We start from the raw sequence: 21,694 nt of genomic DNA, 5'->3' as shown, positions 1-21,694 counted from the left end.
CGGCCACACGACCCTGAAAACGCCTGATCTCATCTGATCTCGGAAGCAAAGAGGAGTTGGGCCTGGTCAGTACTTGAATGGAAGACCGCCTGGGAATACCAGGTGCTGTAAGCTTTTGCACTTCCATTTCATTGTGGTACATTTGGAGAATAACTCCGTTATGACGTCATAGTACTCTTTGATATGTCACTGTTTGATCTTTGCATGTAATATTTGGAACACAATTCAAATGTCATAAAAGTGTGTGATGTCACTTCTTGTTGTGGTGCCATAGTTATGCCTTTACTCTAGCAATAAAAATACACTTTCTGCTCCAGTCTGACGCTTACGGCCACCCCACCCTGAAAACGCCTGATCTCGTCTGATCTCAGAAGCAAAGCAGAGTTTGGCCTTGTCAGTACTTGAATGGGAGACCACCTGGGAACACCAGGTGCTGTAAGCTTTTGCACGTCCATTTCATTGTGGTACATTTGGAGAATAACTCCGTTATGATGTCATAGTATTCTTTGATATGTCACTGTTTGGTCTTTGCATGTAATATTTGGAACACAATTCAAATGTCATAAAAGTGTGTGATGTCACTTCTTGTTGTGGTGCCATAGTTATGCCTTTACTCTAGCAATAACAATACAGTTTCCACTCCAGTCTGACGCTTACGGCCACACCACCCTGAAAACGCCTGATCTCGTCTGATCTCGGAAGCAAAGCAGAGTTGGGCCTGGTCACTACTTGAATGGGGGGCCACCTGGGAATACCAGGTGCTGTAAGCTTTTGCACGTCCATTTCAGTGTGGGGTATTTGGAGAATAATTCCATTATGATGTCATAGTACTCTTTGATATGTCACTGTTTGATCTTTGTATGTAATATTTGGAGCACAATTCAAATGTCATAAAAGTGTGTGATGTCACTTCTTGTTCTTGTTCATCCTTGTGCCATATTTAGTCCTCTACACTAGCAATAAAAATACAATTTCCGTTCCAGTCTGACGCTTACAGCTACACCACACTGAAAACGCCCGATCCCGTCTGATCTCAGAAGCCTAGCAGAGTTGGGTCTGTTCGGTACTTGAATGGAAGACCGCCTGGGAATACCAGGTGCTGTAAGCTTTTGCACTTCCATTTTAGTGTGGGGTATTTGGAGAATAATTCCATTATGATGTCATAGTACTCTTTGATATGTCACTGTTTGATCTTTGTATGTAATATTTGGAGCACAATTCAATAGTCATAAACGTGTGTGGTGTCACTTCTTGTTCTGGTTCATCCTTGTGCCATATTTAGTCCTCTACACTAGCAATAAAAATACAATTTCCGTTCCAGTCTGACGCTTACAGCTACACCACACTGAAAACGCCCGATCCCGTCTGATCTCAGAAGCCTAGCAGAGTTGGGCCTGTTCGGTACTTGAATGGAAGACCGCCTGGGAATACCAGGTGCTGTAAGCTTTTGCACTTCCATTTCATTGTGGTACATTTGGAGAATAACTCCGTTATGATGTCATAGTACTCTTTGATATGTCACTGTTTGATCTTTGCATGTAATATTTGGAACACAATTCAAATGTCATAAAAGTGTGTGATGTCACTTCTTGTTGTGGTGCCATAGTTATGCCTTTACTCTAGCAATAAAAATACAGTTTCCACTCCAGTCTGACACTTACGGCCACACCACCCTGAAAACGCCTGATCTCGAAAGCAAAGCAGAGTTGGGCCTGGCCAGTACTTGAATGGGAGACCACCTGGGAACACCAGGTGCTGTAAGCTTTTGCACTTCCATTTCAGTGTGGGGTATTTGGAGAATAATTCCATCATGATGTCATAGTACTCTTTGATATGTCACTGTTTGATCTTTGTATGTAATATTTGGAGCACAATTCAAATGTCATAAAAGTGTGTGATGTCACTTCTTGTTCTGGTTCATCCTTGTGCCATATTTATTCCTTTACACTAGCAATAAAAATACAATTTCCATTCCAGTCTGACGCTTACAGCTACACCACCCTGAAAACGCACGATCCCGTCTGATCTCAGAAGCCTAGCAGAGTTAAGCCTGCTCGGTACTTGAATGGGAGACCGCCTGGCAATACCAGGTGCTGTAAGCTTTTGCACTTCCATTTCAGTGTGGGGTATTTGGAGAATAATTCCATTATGATGTCATAGTACTCTTTGATATGTCACTGTTTCATCTTTGTATGTAATATTTGGAGCACAATTCAAATGTCATAAAAGTGTGTGATGTCACTTCTTGTTCTGGTTCATCCTTGTGCCATATTTATTCCTTTACACTAGCAATAAAAATACAATTTCCGTTCCAGTCTGACGCTTACAGCTACACCACCCTGACAACGCACGATCCCGTCTGATCTCAGAAGCCTAGCAGAGTTGCGCGTGCTCGGTACTTGAATGGGAGACCGCCTGGGAATACCAGGTGCTGTAAGCTTTTGCACTTCCATTTCAGTGTGGGATATTTGGAGAATAATTCTGTTATAATCTCATAGCACTCTTTGATATGTCACTGTTTCATCTTTGTATGTAATATTGGGAGCACAATTCAATAGTCATAAACGTGTGTGGTGTCACTTCTTCTTCTGGTTCATCCTGGTGCCATATTTATGCCTTTACAGTAGCAATAAAAATATTATTTCTGTTCCAGTCTGACGCTTATGGCCACACCACCCTGAAAACGCCCGATCTTGTCTGATCTCGGAAGCAAAGAGGAGTTGGGCCTGGTCAGTACTTGAATGGAAGACCGCCTGGGAATACCAGGTGCTGTAAACTTTTGCACTTCCATTTCAGTGTGGGGTATTTGGAGAATCTTCCATTATGATGTCATAGTACTCTTTGATATGTCACTGTTTGATCTTTGTATGTAATATTTGGAGCACAATTCAATAGTCATAAACGTGTGTGGTGTCACTTCTTGTTCTGGTTCATCCTGGTGCCATATTTATGCCTTTACAGTAGCAATAAAAATACAATTTCCCTTCCAGTCTGACGCTTACAGCTACACCACCCTGAAAACGCCCAATCCCGTGTGATCTCAGAAGCCTAGCAGAGTTGGGCCTGTTCGGTACTTGAATGGAAGACCGCCTGGGAATGCCAGGTCCTGTAAGCTTTTGCACTTCCATTTCAGTGTGGGGTATTTGGAGAATAATTCCATTATGATGTCATAGTACTCTTTGATATGTCACTGTTTGATGTTTGTATGTAATATTTGGAGCACAATTCAAATGTCATAAAAGTGTGTGATGTCACTTCTTGTTCTGGTTCATCCTTGTGCCATATTTATGCCTTTACAGTAGCAATAAAAATATTATTTCCGTTCCAGTCTGACGCTTACGGCCACACCACCCTGAAAACGCCCGATCTTGTCTGTTCTCGGAAGCAAAGAGGAGTTGGGCCTGGTCAGTACTTGAATGGAACCCTGGGAATACCAGGTGCTGTAAGCTTTTGCACTTCCATTTCATTGTGGTACATTTGGAGAATAACTCCGTTATGACGTCATAGTACTCTTTGATATGTCACTGTTTGATCTTTGCATGTAATATTTGGAACACAATTCAAATGTCATAAAAGTGTGTGATGTCACTTCTTGTTGTGGTGCCATAGTTATGCCTTTACAGTAGCAATAAAAATACAGTTTCCACTCCAGTCTGACACTTACGGCCACACCACCCTGAAAATGCCTGATCTCGTCTGATCTCGAAAGCAAAGCAGAGTTGGGCCTGGTCAGTACTTGAATGGGAGACCACCTGGGAACACCAGGTGCTGTAAGCTTTTGCACTTCCATTTCATTGTGGTACATTTGGACAATAACTCCGTTATGACGTCATAGTACTCTTTGATATGTCACTGTTTCATCTTTGATTGTAATATTGGGAGCATAATTCAAATGTCATAAAATGTCTGATGTCGCTTCGTGTTGTGGTTTATCCTGGTGCCATATTTATGCCTTTACAGTAGCAATAAAAATACAATTTCCGTTCCAGTCAGACGCTTAAAGCTACACCACCCTGAAAACGCCCGATCCCGTTTGATCTCAGAAGCCTAGCAGAGTTGGGCCTGCTCGGTATTTGAATGGGAGACCGCCTGGGAATACCAGGTGCTGTAAGCTTTTGCACGTCCATTTCAGTGTGGGATATTTGGAGAATAATTCCATTATGATGTTATAGCACTCTTTGATATGTCACTGTTTCATCATTGTTTGTAATATTGGGAGCACAATTCAAATGTCATAAACTTGTCTGATGTTGCTTCGTGTTGTGGTTCATCCTTTTGCCATATTTATTCCTTTACACTAGCAATAAAAATACAATTTCCGTTTCAATCTGACGCTTACGGCCACACCACCCTGAAAACGCCCGATCTCGTCTGATCTCGGAAGCAAAAAGGAGTTGGGCCTGGTCAGTACTTGAATGGGACACCGCCTGGGAATACCAGGTGCTGTAAGCTTTTGCACTTCCATTTCATTGTGGCACATTTGGTGAATAACTCCGTTATGACGTCATAGTACTCTTTGATATGTCACTGTTTGCTCTTTGCATGTAATATTTGGAACACAATTCAAATGTCATAAAAGAGTGTGATGTCACTTCTTGTTGTGGTGCCACAGTTATGTCTTTACTCTAGCAATAAAAATACAATTTCCGTTCCAGTCTGATGCTTACGGCCACACCACCCTGAAAACGTCTGATCTCAGAAGCAAAGCAGAGTTGGGCCTGGTCAGTACTTGAATGGGAGACCACCTGGGAACACCAGGTGCTGTAAGCTTTTGCACGTCCATTTCAGTGTGGGATATTTGGAGAATAATTCTGTTATAATCTCATAGCACTCTTTGATATGACACTGTTTAATCTTTGTTTGTAATATTGGGCGCACAATTCAAATGTCATAAATTGTCTGATGTCGCTTCGTGTTGTGGTTCATCCTGGTGCCATATTTATGCCCTTACAGTAGCAATAAAAATACAATTTCCGTTCCAGTCTGACGCTTACAGCCACACCACCCTGAAAACGCCCGATCTCGTCTGATCTCAGAAGCCTAGCACAGTTGCACCTGCTCGGTATTTGAATGGGAGACCGCCTGGGAATACCAGGTGCTGTAAGCTTTTGCACGTCCATTTCAGTGTGGGATATTTGGAGAATAATTCTGTTATAATCTCATAGCACTCTTTGATATGTCACTGTTTCATCTTTGATTGTTATATTTGGAGCACAATTCAAATTTCATAAACGTGTGTGATGTCACTTCTTGTTCTGGTTCATCCTGGTGCCATATTTATACCTTTACAGTAGCAATAAAAATATTATTTCCGTTCCAGTCTGACGCTTACGGCCACACCACCCTGAAAACGCCCGATCTTGTCTAATCTCGGAAGCAAAGAGGAGTTGGGCCTGGTCAGAACTTGAATGGAAGACCGCCTGGGAATACCAGGTGCTGTAAGCTTTTGCACTTCCATTTCATTGTGGTACATTTGGAGAATAACTCCGTTATGACGTCATAGTACTCTTTGATATGTCACTGTTTGATCTTTGCATGTAATATTTGGAACACAATTCAAATGTCATAAAAGTGTGTGATGTCACTTCTTCTTGTGGTGCCATAGTTATGCCTTTACTCTAGCAATAAAAATACAATTTCCGTTCCAGTCTGACACTTACGGCCACACCACCCTGAAAACGCCTGATCTCGAAAGCAAAGCAGAGTTGGGCCTGGCCAGTACTTGAATGGGAGACCACCTGGGAACACCAGGTGCTGTAAGCTTTTGCACTTCCATTTCATTGTGGTACATTTGGAAAATAACTCCGTTATGACGTCATAGTACTCTTTGATATGTCACTGTTTGATCTTTGTATGTAATATTTGGAGCACAATTCAAATGTCATAAAAGTGTGTGATGTCACTTCTTGTTCTGGTTCATCCTTGTGCCATATTTATGCCTTTACAGTAGCAATAAAAATATTATTTCCGTTCCAGTCTGACGCTTACGGCCACACCACCCTGAAAACGCCCGATCTTGTCTGATCTCGGAAGCAAAGAGGAGTTGGGCCTGGTCAGTACTTGAATGGAACCCTGGGAATACCAGGTGCTGTAAGCTTTTGCACTTTTGTGGTACATTTGGAGAATAACTCCGTTATGACGTCATAGTACTCTTTGATATGTCACTGTTTGATCTTTCATGTAATATTTAGAACACAATTCAAATGTCATAAAAGTGTGTGATGTCACTTCTTGTTGTGGTGCCATAGTTATGCCTTTACTCTAGCAATAAAAATACAATTTCCGTTCCAGTCTGACGCTTACGGCCACACCACCCTGAAAATGCCCGATCCCGTCTGACCTCAGAAGCCTAGCAGAGTTGGGCCTGTTCGGTACGTGAATGGAAGACCGCCTGGGAATGCCAGGTCCTGTAAGCTTTTGCACTTCCATTTCAGTGTGGGGTATTTGGAGAATAATTCCATTATGATGTCATAGTACTCTTTGATATGTCACTGTTTGATCTTTGTATGTAATATTTGGAGCACAATTCAAATGTCATAAAAGTGTGTGATGTCACTTCTTGTTCTGGTTCCTCCTTGTGCCATATTTATGCCTTTACAGTAGCAATAAAAATATTATTTCCGTTCCAGTCTGACGCTTACGGCCACACCACCCTGAAAACGCCCGATCTTGTCTGTTCTCGGAAGCAAAGAGGAGTTGGGCCTGGTCAGTACTTGAATGGAACCCTGGGAATACCAGGTGCTGTAAGCTTTTGCACTTCCATTTCATTGTGGTACATTTGGAGAATAACTCCGTTATGACGTCATAGTACTCTTTGATATGTCACTGTTTGATCTTTGCATGTAATATTTGGAACACAATTCAAATGTCATAAAAGTGTGTGATGTCACTTCTTCTTGTGGTGCCATAGTTATGCCTTTACTCTAGCAATAAAAATACAGTTTCCACTCCAGTCTGACACTTACGGCCACACCACCCTGAAAATGCCTGATCTCGTCTGATCTCGAAAGCAAAGCAGAGTTGGGCCTGGTCAGTACTTGAATGGGAGACCACCTGGGAACACCAGGTGCTGTAAGCTTTTGCACTTCCATTTCATTGTGGTACATTTGGACAATAACTCCGTTATGACGTCATAGTACTCTTTGATATGTCACTGTTTGATCTTTGCATGTAATATTTGGAACACAATTCAAATGTCATAAAAGTGTGTGATGTCACTTCTTGTTGTGGTGCCATAGTTATGCCTTTACTCTAGCAATAAAAATACAGTTTCCACTCCAGTCTGACACTTACGGCCACACCACCCTGAAAACGCCTGATCTCGTCTGATCTCGGAAGCAAAGCAGAGTTGGGCCTGGTCAGTACTTGAATGGGAGACCACCTGGGAACACCAGGTGCTCTAAGCTTTTGCACGTCCATTTCAGTGTGGGATATTTGGAGAATAATTCTGTTATAATCTCATAGCACTCTTTGATATGTCACTGTTTCATCTTTGTATGTAATATTGGGAGCACAATTCAATAGTCATAAACGTGTGTGGTGTCACTTCTTGTTCTGGTTCATCCTGGTGCCATATTTATGCCTTTACAGTAGCAATAAAAATACAATTTCCATTCCATACTGACGCTTACAGCTACACCACCCTGAAAATGCCCGATCCCGTCTGATCTCAGAAGCCTAGCAGAGTTGGGCCTGTTCGGTACTTGAATGGAAGACCGCCTGGGAATACCAGGTCCTGTAAGCTTTTGCACTTCCATTTCAGTGTGGGGTATTTGGAGAATAATTCCATTATGATGTCATAGTACTCTTTGATATGTCACTGTTTGATCTTTGTATGTAATATTTGGAGCACAATTCAAATGTCATAAAAGTGTGTGATGTCACTTCTTGTTCTGGTTCATCCTTGTGCCATATTTATGCCTTTACAGTAGCAATAAAAATATTATTTCCGTTCCAGTCTGACGCTTACGGCCACACCACCCTGAAAACGCCCGATCTTGTCTGATCTCGGAAGCAAAGAGGAGTTGGGCCTGGTCAGTACTTGAATGGAACCCTGGGAATACCAGGTGCTGTAAGCTTTTGCACTTCCATTTCATTGTGGTACATTTGGAGAATAACTCCGTTATGACGTCATAGTACTCTTTGATATGTCACTGTTTGATCTTTGCATGTAATATTTAGAACACAATTCAAATGTCATAAAAGTGTGTGATGTCACTTCTTGTTGTGGTGCCATAGTTATGCCTTTACTCTAGCAATAAAAATACAATTTCCGTTCCAGTCTGACGCTTACGGCCACACCACCCTGAAAATGCCCGATCCCGTCTGACCTCAGAAGCCTAGCAGAGTTGGGCCTGTTCGGTACTTGAATGGAAGACCGCCTGGGAATACCAGGTGCTGTAAGCTTTTGCACTTCCATTTCATTGTGGTACATTTGGAGAATAACTCCGTTATGACGTCATAGTACTCTTTGATATGTCACTGTTTGATCATTGCATGTAATATTTGGAACACAATTCAAATGTCATAAAAGTGTGTGATGTCACTTCTTGTTGTGGTGCCATAGTTATGCCTTTACTCTAGCAATAAAAATACAATTTCCGTTCCAGTCTGACGCTTACGGCCACACCACCCTGAAAACGCCCGATCTTGTCTGATCTCGGAAGTAAAGAGGAGTTGGGCCTGGTCAGTACTTGAATGGAAGACCGCCTGGGAATACCAGGTGCTGTAAGCTTTTGCACTTCCATTTCATTGTGGTACATTTGGAGAATAACTCCGTTATGACGTCATAGTACTCTTTGATATGTCACTGTTTGATCTTTGCATGTAATATTTGGAACACAATTCAAATGTCATAAAAGTGTGTGATGTCACTTCTTGTTGTTGTGCCATAGTTATGCCTTTACTCTAGCAATAAAAATACAATTTCCGTTCTAGCCTGCCGCTTACGGCCACACCACCCTGAAAACGTCCGATCTCATCTGATCTCGGAAGAAAAGCAGAGTTGGGCCTGCTCGGTACTTGAATGGGAGACCGCCTGAGAATACCAGGTGCTGTAAGCTTTTGCACTTCCATTTTATTGTGGTACATTTGGAGAATAACTCCATTATGACGTCATAGTACTCTTTGATATGTCACTGTTTGATCTTTGCATGTAATATTTGGAACACAATTCAAATGTCATAAACGTGTGTGATGTCACTTCTTGTTCTGGTTTATCCTGGTGCCATATTTATGCCTTTACAGTAGCAATAAAAATATTATTTCCGTTTCAGTCTGACGCTTACGGCCACACCACCCTGAAAACGCCCGATCTTGTCTGATCTCGGAAGCAAAGAGGAGTTGGGCCTGGTCAGTACTTGAATGGAAGACCGCCTGGGAATACCAGGTGCTGTAAGCTTTTGCACTTCCATTTCAGTGTGGGGTATTTGGAGAATAATTCCATTATGATGTCATAGTACTCTTTGATATGTCACTGTTTGATCTTTGTATGTAATATTGGGAGAACGATTCAAATGTCATAAAAGTGTGTGATGTCATTTCTTGTTGTGGTTCATCCTGGTGCCATAGTTATGCCTTTATTCTAGCAATAAAAATACAATTTCCGTTCTAGCCTGCCGCTTACGGCCACACCACCCTGAAAACGTCCGATCTCATCTGATCTCGGAAGAAAAGCAGAGTTGGGCCTGCTCGGTACTTGAATGGGAGACCGCCTGAGAATACCAGGTGCTGTAAGCTTTTGCACTTCCATTTTATTGTGGTACATTTGGAGAATAACTCCATTATGACGTCATAGCACTCTTTGATATGTCACTGTTTCATCTTTGTATGTAATATTGGGAGCACAATTCAATAGTCATAAACGTGTGTGGTGTCACTTCTTGTTCTGGTTCATCCTGGTGCCATATTTATGCCTTTACAGTAGCAATAAAAATACAGTTTCCCTTCCAGTCTGACGCTTACAGCTACACCACCCTGAAAACGCCCGATCCCGTCTGATCTCAGAAGCCTACCAGAGTTGGGCCTGTTCGGTACTTGAATGGAAGACCGCCTGGGAATACCAGGTGCTGTAAGCTTTTGCACTTCCATTTCAGTGTGGGGTATTTGGAGAATAATTCCATTATGATGTCATAGTACTCTTTGATATGTCACTGTTTGATCTTTGTATGTAATATTTGGAGCACAATTCAAATGTCATAAAAGTGTGTGATGTTACTTCTTGTTCCGGTTCATCCTGGTGCCATATTTATTCCTTTACACTAGCAATAAAAATACAATTTCCGTTCCAGTCTGACGCTTACAGCTACACCACCCTGAAAACACACGATCCCGTCTGATCTCAGAAGCCTAGCAGAGTTGCGCCTGCTCGGTACTTGAATGGGAGACCGCCTGGGAATACCAGGTGCTGTAAGCTTTTGCACGTCCATTTCAGTGTGGGATATTTGGAGAATAATTCTGTTATAATCTCATAGCACTCTTTGATATGTCACTGTTTCTTCTTTGTTTGTAATATTTGGAGCACAATTCAAATGTCATAAACTTGTCTGATGTCGCTTCGTGTTGTGGTTCATCCTGGTGCCATATTTATGCCTTTACAGTAGCAATAAAAATACAATTTCCGTTCCAGTCTGACGCTTACAGCTACACCACCCTGAAAACGCCCGATCCCGTCTGATCTCAGAAGCCTAGCAGAGTTGCGCCTGTTCGGTACTTGAATGGGAGACAGCCTGGGAATACCAGGTGCTGTAAGCTTTTGCACTTCCATTTCATTGTGGTACATTTGGAGAATAACTCCGTTATGATGTCATAGTACTCTTTGATATGTCACTGTTTGATCTTTGCATGTAAAATTTGGAGCACAATTCAAATGTCATAAACGTGTGTGATGTCACTTCTTGTTCTGGTTCATCCTGGTGCCATATTTATGCCTTTACAGTAGCAATAAAAATATTATTTCCGTTCCAGTCTGACGCTTACGGCCACACCACCCTGAAAACGCCCGATCTTGTCTGATCTCAGAAGCCTAGCAGAGTTGCGCCTGCTCGGTACTTGAATGGGAGACCGCCTTGGAATACCAGGTGCTGTAAGCTTTTGCACTTCCATTTCATTGTGGTACATTTGGAGAGTAACTCCGTTATGATGTCATAGTACTCTTTGATATGTCACTGTTTGATCTTTGTTTGTAATATTTGGAGCACAATTCAAATGTCATAAACGTGTGTGATGTCATTTCTTGTTCTGGTTCATCCTGGTGCCATATTTATGCCTTTACAGTAGCAATAAAAATATTATTTCCGTTCCAGTCTGACGCTTACGGCCACACCACCCTGAAAACGCCCGATCTTGTCTGATCTCGGAAGCCTAGCAGAGTTGGGCCTGGTCAGTACTTGAATGGAAGACCGCCTGGGAATACCAGGTGCTGTAAGCTTTTGCACTTCCATTTCATTGTGGTACATTTGGAGAATAACTCCGTTATGACGTCATAGTACTCTTTGATATGTCACTGTTTGATCTTTGCATGTAATATTTGGAACACAATTCAAATGTCATAAAAGTGTGTGATGTCACTTCTTGTTGTGGTGCCATAGTTATGCCTTTACTCTAGCAATAAAAATACACTTTCTGCTCCAGTCTGACGCTTACGGCCACCCCACCCTGAAAACGCCTGATCTCGTCTGATCTCAGAAGCAAAGCAGAGTTTGGCCTTGTCAGTACTTGAATGGGAGACCACCTGGGAACACCAGGTGCTGTAAGCTTTTGCACGTCCATTTCATTGTGGTACATTTGGAGAATAACTCCGTTATGATGTCATAGTATTCTTTGATATGTCACTGTTTGGTCTTTGCATGTAATATTTGGAACACAATTCAAATGTCATAAAAGTGTGTGATGTCACTTCTTGTTGTGGTGCCATAGTTATGCCTTTACTCTAGAATTAACAATACAGTTTCCACTCCAGTCTGACGCTTACGGCCACACCACCCTGAAAACGCCTGATCTCGTCTGATCTCGGAAGCAAAGCAGAGTTGGGCCTGGTCACTACTTGAATAGGAGACCACCTGGGAACACCAGGTGCTGTAAGCTTTTGCACGTCCATTTCAGTGTGGGATATTTGGAGAATAATTCTGTTATAATCTCATAGCACTCTTTGATATGTCACTGTTTCATCTTTGATTGTAATATTGGGAGCACAATTCAAATGTCATAAAATGTCTGATGTCGCTTCGTGTTGTGGTTTATCCTGGTGCCATATTTATGCCTTTACAGTAGCAATAAAAATACAATTTCCGTTCCAGTCTGACGCTTACAGCTACACCACCCTGAAAACGCCTGATCCCGTCTGATCTTAGAAGCCTAGCAGAGTTGGGCCTGTTCGGTACTTGAATGGGAGACCGCCTGGGAATACCAGGTGCTGTAAACTTTTGCACTTCCATTTCAGTGTGCGGTATTTGGAGAATAATTCCATTATGATGTCATAGTACTCTTTGATATGTCACTGTTTGATCTTTGTATGTAATATTTGGAGCACAATTCAATAGTCATAAACGTGTGTGGTCACTTCTTGTTCTGGTTCATCCTGGTGCCATATTTATGCCTTTACAGTAGCAATAAAAATACAATTTCCGTTCCAGTCTGACGCTTACGGCCACACCACCCTGAAAACGCCCGATCTCGTCTGATCTCGGAAGCAAAGAGGAGTTGGGCCTGGTCAGTACTTGAATGGAAGACCGCCTGGGAACACCAGGTGCTGTAAGCTTTTGCACTTCCATTTCAGTGTGGGGTATTTGGAGAATAATTCCATCATGATGTCATAGTACTCTTTGATATGTCACTGTTTGATCTTTGTATGTAATATTTGGAGCACAATTCAAATGTCATAAAAGTGTGTGATTTTACTTCTTGTTCCGGTTCATCCTGGTGCCATATTTATTCCTTTACACTAGCAATAAAAATACAATTTCCGTTCCAGTCTGACGCTTACAGCTACACCACCCTGAAAACACACGATCCCGTCTGATCTCAGAAGCCTAGCAGAGTTGCGCCTGCTCGGTACTTGAATGGGAGACCGCCTGGGAATACCAGGTGCTGTAAGCTTTTGCACGTCCATTTCAGTGTGGGATATTTGGAGAATAATTCTGTTATAATCTCATAGCACTCTTTGATATGTCACTGTTTCATCTTTGTTTGTAATATTTGGAGCACAATTCAAATGTCATAAACTTGTCTGATGTCGCTTCGTGTTGTGGTTCATCCTGGTGCCATATTTATGCCTTTACAGTAGCAATAAAAATACAATTTCCGTTCCAGTCTGACGCTTACAGCTACACCACCCTGAAAACGCCCGATCCCGTCTGATCTCAGAAGCCTAGCAGAGTTGCGCCTGTTCGGTACTTGAATGGGAGACAGCCTGGGAATACCAGGTGCTGTAAGCTTTTGCACTTCCATTTCATTGTGGTACATTTGGAGAATAACTCCGTTATGATGTCATAGTACTCTTTGATATGTCACTGTTTGATCTTTGCATGTAAAATTTGGAGCACAATTCAAATGTCATAAACGTGTGTGATGTCACTTCTTGTTCTGGTTCATCCTGGTGCCATATTTATGCCTTTACAGTAGCAATAAAAATATTATTTCCGTTCCAGTCTGACGCTTACGGCCACACCACCCTGAAAACGCCCGATCTTGTCTGATCTCAGAAGCCTAGCAGAGTTGCGCCTGCTCGGTACTTGAATGGGAGACCGCCTTGGAATACCAGGTGCTGTAAGCTTTTGCACTTCCATTTCATTGTGGTACATTTGGAGAGTAACTCCGTTATGATGTCATAGTACTCTTTGATATGTCACTGTTTGATCTTTGTTTGTAATATTTGGAGCACAATTCAAATGTCATAAACGTGTGTGATGTCATTTCTTGTTCTGGTTCATCCTGGTGCCATATTTATGCCTTTACAGTAGCACTAAAAATATTATTTCCGTTCCAGTCTGACGCTTACGGCCACACCACCCTGAAAACGCCCGATCTTGTCTGATCTCGGAAGCCTAGCAGAGTTGGGCCTGGTCAGTACTTGAATGGAAGACCGCCTGGGAATACCAGGTGCTGTAAGCTTTTGCACTTCCATTTCATTGTGGTACATTTGGAGAATAACTCCGTTATGACGTCATAGTACTCTTTGATATGTCACTGTTTGATCTTTGCATGTAATATTTGGAACACAATTCAAATGTCATAAAAGTGTGTGATGTCACTTCTTGTTGTGGTGCCATAGTTATGCCTTTACTCTAGCAATAAAAATACACTTTCCGCTCCAGTCTGATGCTTACGGCCACACCACCCTGAAAATGTCTGATCTCAGAAACAAAGCAGAGTTGGGCCTGGTCAGTACTTGAATAGGAGACCACCTGGGAACACCAGGTGCTGTAAGCTTTTGCACGTCCATTTCAGTGTGGGATATTTGGAGAATAATTCTGTTATAATCTCATAGCACTCTTTGATATGTCACTGTTTCATCTTTGATTGTAATATTGGGAGCACAATTCAAATGTCATAAAATGTCTGATGTCGCTTCGTGTTGTGGTTTATCCTGGTGCCATATTTATGCCTTTACAGTAGCAATAAAAATACAATTTCCGTTCCAGTCTGACGCTTACAGCTACACCACCCTGAAAATGCCTGATCCCGTCTGATCTTAGAAGCCTAGCAGAGTTGGGCCTGTTCGGTACTTGAATGGGAGACCGCCTGGGAATACCAGGTGCTGTAAACTTTTGCACTTCCATTTCAGTGTGCGGTATTTGGAGAATAATTCCATTATGATGTCATAGTACTCTTTGATATGTCACTGTTTGATCTTTGTATGTAATATTTGGAGCACAATTCAATAGTCATAAACGTGTGTGGTCACTTCTTGTTCTGGTTCATCCTGGTGCCATATTTATGCCTTTACAGTAGCAATAAAAATACAATTTCCCTTCCAGTCTGACGCTTACAGCTACACCACCCTGAAAACGCCCGATCCCGTCTGATCTCAGAAGCCTAGCAGAGTTGGGCCTGTTCGGTACTTGAATGGGAGACCGCCTGGGAATACCAGGTGCTGTAAGCTTTTGCACTTCCATTTCATTGTGGTACATTTGGAAAATAACTCCGTTATGACGTCATAGTACTCTTTGATATGTCACTGTTTGATCTTTGCATGTAATATTTGGAACACAATTCAAATGTCATAAAAGTGTGTGATATCACTTCTTGTTGTGGTGCCACAGTTATGCCTTTACTTTAGCAATAAAAATACACTTTCCGCTTCAGTCTGACGTTTACGGCCACACGACCCTGAAAACGCCTGATCACATCTGATCTCGGAAGCAAAGAGGAGTTGGGCCTGGTCAGTACTTGAATGGAAGACCGCCTGGGAATACCAGGTGCTGTAAGCTTTTGCACTTCCATTTCATTGTGGTACATTTGGAGAATAACTCCGTTATGACGTCATAGTACTCTTTGATATGTCACTGTTTGATCTTTGCATGTAATATTTGGAACACAATTCAAATGTCATAAAAGTGTGTGATGTCCCTTCTTGTTGTGGTGCCATAGTTATGCCTTTACTCTAGCAATAAAAATACACTTTCTGCTCCAGTCTGACGCTTACGGCCACACCACCCTGAAAACGCCTGATCTCGTCTGATCTCGGAAGCAAAGCAGAGTTGGGCCTGGTCAGTACTTGAATGGGGGGCCACCTGGGAATACCAGGTGCTGTAAGCTTTTGCACGTCCATTTCAGTGTGGGGTATTTGGAGAATAATTCCATTATGATGTCATAGTACTCTTTGATATGTCACTGTTTGATCTTTGTATGTAATATTTGGAGCACAATTCAAATGTCATAGAAGTGTGTGATGTCACTTCTTGTTCTTGTTCATCCTTGTGCCATATTTAGTCCTCTACACTAGCAATAAAAATACAATTTCCGTTCCAGTCTGACGCTTACAGCTACACCACACTGAAAACGCCCGATCCCGTCTGATCTCAGAAGCCTAGCAGAGTTGGGCCTGTTCGGTACTTGAATGGAAGACCGCCTGGGAATACCAGGTGCTGTAAGCTTTTGCACTTCCATTTTAGTGTGGGGTATTTGGAGAATAATTCCATTATGATGTCATAGTACTCTTTGATATGTCACTGTTTGATCTTTGTATGTAATATTTGGAGCACAATTCAATAGTTATAAACGTGTGTGGTGTCACTTCTTGTTCTGGTTCATCCTTGTGCCATATTTAGTCCTCTACACTAGCAATAAAAATACAATTTCCGTTCCAGTCTGACGCTTACAGCTACACCACACTGAAAACGCCCGATCCCGTCTGATCTCAGAAGCCTAGCAGAGTTGGGCCTGTTCGGTACTTGAATGGAAGACCGCCTGGGAATACCAGGTGCTGTAAGCTTTTGCACTTCCATTTCATTGTGGTACATTTGGAGAATAACTCCGTTATGATGTCATAGTACTCTTTGATATGTCACTGTTTGATCTTTGCATGTAATATTTGGAACACAATTCAAATGTCATAAAAGTGTGTGATGTCACTTCTTGTTGTGGTGCCATAGTTATGCCTTTACAGTAGCAATAAAAATACAATTTCCGTTCCAGTCTTACGCTTACGGCCACACCACCCTCAAAACGCCTGATCTCGTCTGATCTCGGACGCAAAGCAGAGTTGGGCCTGGTCAGTACTTGAATGGGAGACCACCTGGGAACACCAGGTGCTGTAAGCTTTTGCACTTCCATTTCAGTGTGGGGTATTTGGAGAATAATTCCATTATGATGTCATAGTACTTTTTGATATGTCACTGTTTGATCTTTGCATGTAATATTTGGAACACAATTCAAATGTCATAAAAGTGTGTGATGTCACTTCTTGTTCTGGTTCATCCTGGTGCCATATTTATGCCTTTACATTAGCAATAAAAATACAATTTCCCTTCCAGTCTGACGCTTACAGCTACACCACCCTGAAAACGCCCGATCCCGTCTGATCTCAGAAGCCTAGCAGAGTTGGGCCTGTTCGGTACTTGAATGGGAGAAAATCTTGTCCATCTTGTCTGGTACTGAGGCGCCTGGGAAGGGGGGGGGCCGCGTGCTCTGCTCCTGACCAAGCCTGAGCAGGACACTGGCTCAAAAAAAGGCAGTCAATGAGGCTGGGGAACGGAGCAGGTCTCGGGGGCGTGGTGCTCGTGGTGCGGGCGGCGCGACCCGGGATCAGTCCCGTATCCGTACGCCCGGTACACCGTCCTCTGGCGCATCCCCCACTGTTTCATCCAGCTCTGGGAAGTCTGGAGCTGCTGAGGAATTACCGATGGTTCTGGAAGTGCAGTCTAATAAAAGGCTAAGTGATAGTGATGGGAAAGAGATTTCTAAAAAGTCTAAATGATGTTCGTTGTGTGCACCTCCTTCTCCCTCATGTTCATGGCTTTTTCCCTTGTGTCCCTTAACACAGGTGGGCTGCGGAGCCCCGTTCGCATGCACAGTGCGCTCCACTCATTGAGCTGGGGTGTGCTGTGTTTGCAGGAGACTCATTGGGAGCCATCTCATGTGCGTGCGGTGCAGGCAATGGGCGTGGGAACTGTCTTTTGTGCTCTTGGCTCTGCACTTTCGCGTGGTGTGGCTACTATTGTAAAAACGGACTTTTTTGGGACGCCCACACTGGTCCATGCGGATCCTGAAGGTGCTTTTGTTGTTGTTGATTTTGTCCAGCCTTTTGCATTTAGGCTTATCAATATTTATGCTCCGAATGAGGAGCAGGAAAGGAAGACTCTTTTTTCCTCTGTCTTTACTTATGTTAATTTAGAAACTATTGTTATTGGTGATTTCAATGTAGCCCTTATGAAAATAGACTTAAGTGTTAGTAATGTGTATAGAAATGACGTGTCTAGGACGCACTTGTTGGACCTTATGTCCCGATATGGTATGATTGAAGGCTGGAGAGCTCTGAATTTCAACAAGAGAGTTTTTTCCAGACGGCAAGTTGTCTTAGGGGCATTGAAACAGTCCCGTATTGATTTATGTTTGATGTCTGAGGGCTTCTTGAGGCGAACGGCCTCAGTTTTCTATGATGACACTTGGTTAAGCGACCATTCTCCACTGCGTGTAGATTTTAGCCCTTTTAAAGGGCAGCGAACGGGGGGGTTGTGGATTTTAAATAATTCTTTGCTTGAAGATGAGAATTATTGTAATAGAATGAATAGGTTGTTTGATTCTTTTGATATGGAAATGGAATGTTTTGAGTCAATTGTGGACTGGTGGGAAGAGGCAAAGAAAAGAATAAAGCGCCTCTCAATAAATTTTAGCAAACGGAAAAACTGGTTGTTAAAGGCAGAGGAGACTCAGTTAAAACATAGGCTGAGGGACATTGTGAGTAGGTCAGCTTTTACTAGTGGTCCAGTGAATCCTGAATATTTAGAAGTTAAAGCTCAGCTGGATAATATTGAAATCTCTAAATGTAGAGGTGCCATGCTGCGTGCAAGAGCACAGTATACTGTGCAGGGTGAAAGATCTACAGGTTTTTTCTTCGCAATGGAGAAGGTGAGGCAAAAAAAGATGTATATTGAAAAACTGATGAATGATTTGGGAGAGGAGGTGTCGGATATTGATGATGTGTTGGGTGTTGTGGGAAAATTCTATGGTGCTTTGTTTAGTTCGGAGGGTGTCTTAGTAGATCGTTTAGATGAGGTGGTCAATTCTTTAAGTGGCAGGTTGTCAGATGCTGAGGCTGAGGCGTGTGATGCGCCTCTTGTGTTGGAGGAGGTCAGATCTGCAGTGAAGCTCCTCAGTACTGGCAAAGCCCCAGGTGAGGATGGGCTCACCAGTGAATTCTACAGGTGCTTCGCAACCAGGCTGGCGCCTATTCTCCTTCGACTCTTTCAGGAGATGGAGAGAGAGGGGAGAGCCTCAAGTTCCTTTGCTTTGAGTGTAGTGTCCCTTGTTTTTAAGAAGGGAGACAGGAATAAATTGGAAAATTACAGGCCAATCAGCTTATTGAATGTGGATTATAAAATTCTTGCCAAACTTTTAGCGGGCCGTATCAGAGGTGTAATGGAGTCGGTTGTTTTATCTGCCCAGGCTTACAGTGTCCCTGGCCGAGACATCTCGGACTCAATTTTGTCTATAAAATATTTATTGAATGTGATGCATGACACGGGTGGTATTCATGTAAGCGTAGATTTTAATAAAGCGTTTGATAGAGTGGAGCATAGCTTTCTGTTTGCTGTATTAGAAAAAATGGGGTTTGGTTCAAATTTTGTTAATTGGATAAGATTATTGTATGGATCTGCTTCTAGTAAGGTGAAATGTAATGGTGCGATGACAGATGTTTTTCCTGTGAAGCGTTCTATCCGTCAGGGATGCCCCCTCTCTGCTTTTCTTTATAGCCTCGTGGCTGAGCCTCTGGCTGCCATGTTGATGTCAGAGTGTAGTGTCAGGGGCATACTCTCCCCCGCAGGAGCTGAGTATAAGGTGCTACAGTTTGCAGATGACACGAATTTATTTTTGCGTGACACCGAAAGTCTTGAGGCATCCTTACATGTGTTGACCATTTATGGTCTGGCCTCGGGTGCAAAAATGAACTTTGAAAAAACTTCTGTTGCATTTTGTGGTAGCGTAACTCCTCAGCCTTTGTCAGTGCATCTTCAGAAAGCGGGGAGCACGTACAGGGTCTTAGGGGTGCTTGTAGGTAAGGATGGTGGTGTAACGAATAGGAAAATGTGGGAAGATTTAATCAAAAAATTAGTAGCTAAATTAAATTTCTTAAAGTTTCGGAATTTGGGACTTAGAGGTAGAGTTTTAGTAGTGAATGCTTTGTGTCTGTCGAAATTGACCCATGCTCTAACTGTGAGCGAGCTGCCAGGTGACTGTGCAAATCGAATTTCTGTAATTTTATCCAAGTTTCTCTGGGGTAACAGTCGTTGTTTGGTCGCACACAATGTAATGATCAATGATGTTGATAAGGGAGGTCTGAATTTAATTGATCTAGTATTAAAAAAACAGGCACTGAGACTGAAGGTGCTCAGAAAATTTCTGGATCCAGACTGTCGGGCTCCCTGGAAGGAGTTTTTCTTGATGGATCTGAGCGTGTTGAATAATTTTGGTGCATTTAATCTTTGTCTGTTGCCCCCCAGCCCAGTGCTCGGGGTCCTCCCACACTTTGTGAGGGAGGCCTTGCAGGCGTGGGCCGCTTTGAGGCCTTTTGCTGTGGCAGTTCCTGGTTCATGGCTTGATTTGTGTAAAATGCCTCTCCGATTCAATCCAGACCTCCTCTCTTCTCCCTCCAGAGGGAGGAGAAAGATGATGGGAGTGTCTATGGAGAGAGCTGGGTTGACAGTTGTAGAGGATATTTTTTCACCTTTTGGGGATTGGAACATTGAATTTGTCCGTAGAAAATTTGTCATGTCGGGAGTGGTGTTTAGAAGAAATTCGGTTTCGGTGTTGTTAAACTCATTTAAAGAGCACCTGTTCAGATGGTGGGGCACCCTGCTGACAGGTGGCACGTCTCCTGATGTGGGCTTCGCCCCCCTTGATTTTGATATACATTTTGATGGTTCAGTCAGGCGTTTCACCTCCCTGCACACTCGCACCTTCTACCGGTTACTGTTGGCTCATGTGGTCAGGGCTCCTGCAGCTGAACGTGCCTGGTCCCGTTCATACCCTACTCATGACATCTCACCCATCTGGGCCAAGACATTCCAGTGGTACACCTCACCCCAGCTCGCAAATTTTGAGTTCAAATTGAAACATAGACTGATTTACACGCACGCTACACTGCACACTATATACCCAGACAGGTATGGCAGAGATTGTCCGGTGTGTGGTGGGTCTTACGAGGATCTCCATTACCTCTTCGTCACGTGCCCGGCCGTCCGCCCCTTCTGGACCCGGGTGCAGGATCTGCTCGCCCGGAGACTGTCTTGGAGACTTCCACCGCCGGCCTCTCTTGGGGGAGGCGACCAGGAACCATGGTTTCTCCTCTTTGGGCCCTCCGTCAGCCGCTCTGGAGCAAACCGCCACCTCTGTCATCTCATCCTGTCCATAGCCCGGTATACCATCTACATCGTCAGGAACATCTACCACTTTGACCACCGCACCGCACGCCACTGGCCCATCTTCACCCGTCTCCTCACCGTCCGCCTGCGTCACCTGCACTCGGCTGAGGAGCATCGCTTCATCACTACCTTCTCTCCCAATCAGTCACTTTTCTCTATCCATCCGAATGACGCTCTGGTCATGAACATTTGAACTGTTTCAGGACATCCATCCTGGCAATCATGGACTCACTGCCCCCTCATCTGCTCAACCCATCCCGGACTCTTTTACCTAGGAAATTGGACTCACTGAGCACGTTCAGTAAAAACAAAGTGAAGAAAAACGAAAAGAACAATAAGAAAAAAGATAAAATTATAATAATTAAAAAATTAAAAAAAAAAAAAAAAAGAAAAAAATAAGAAAAAATAAATAAATAAATAAATAAAATAAAGAAAAATGAAATAAAAAAAATGAAAATAAAAATAAAGAAAAAAAAAAAAAAAAGAAATGTAAATAACTGTCTAGTGTTCTGTTGTCTGTTCCCTCTGCCTCATGTCCTTGTGTGTGTTGTCTTGTTGTTCTTGTAATTGTAAATGTTGTACATAACCCGTATGTGTCAGTTTGTATTACGTGT

The sequence above is a fragment of the Telmatherina bonti genome, assembly GCF_933228915.1.
Source record: "Telmatherina bonti genome assembly, chromosome: 11".
NCBI classification, from domain to species: Eukaryota; Metazoa; Chordata; class Actinopteri; order Atheriniformes; family Telmatherinidae; genus Telmatherina; species Telmatherina bonti.
This window is presented reverse-complemented; position numbering follows the sequence as displayed.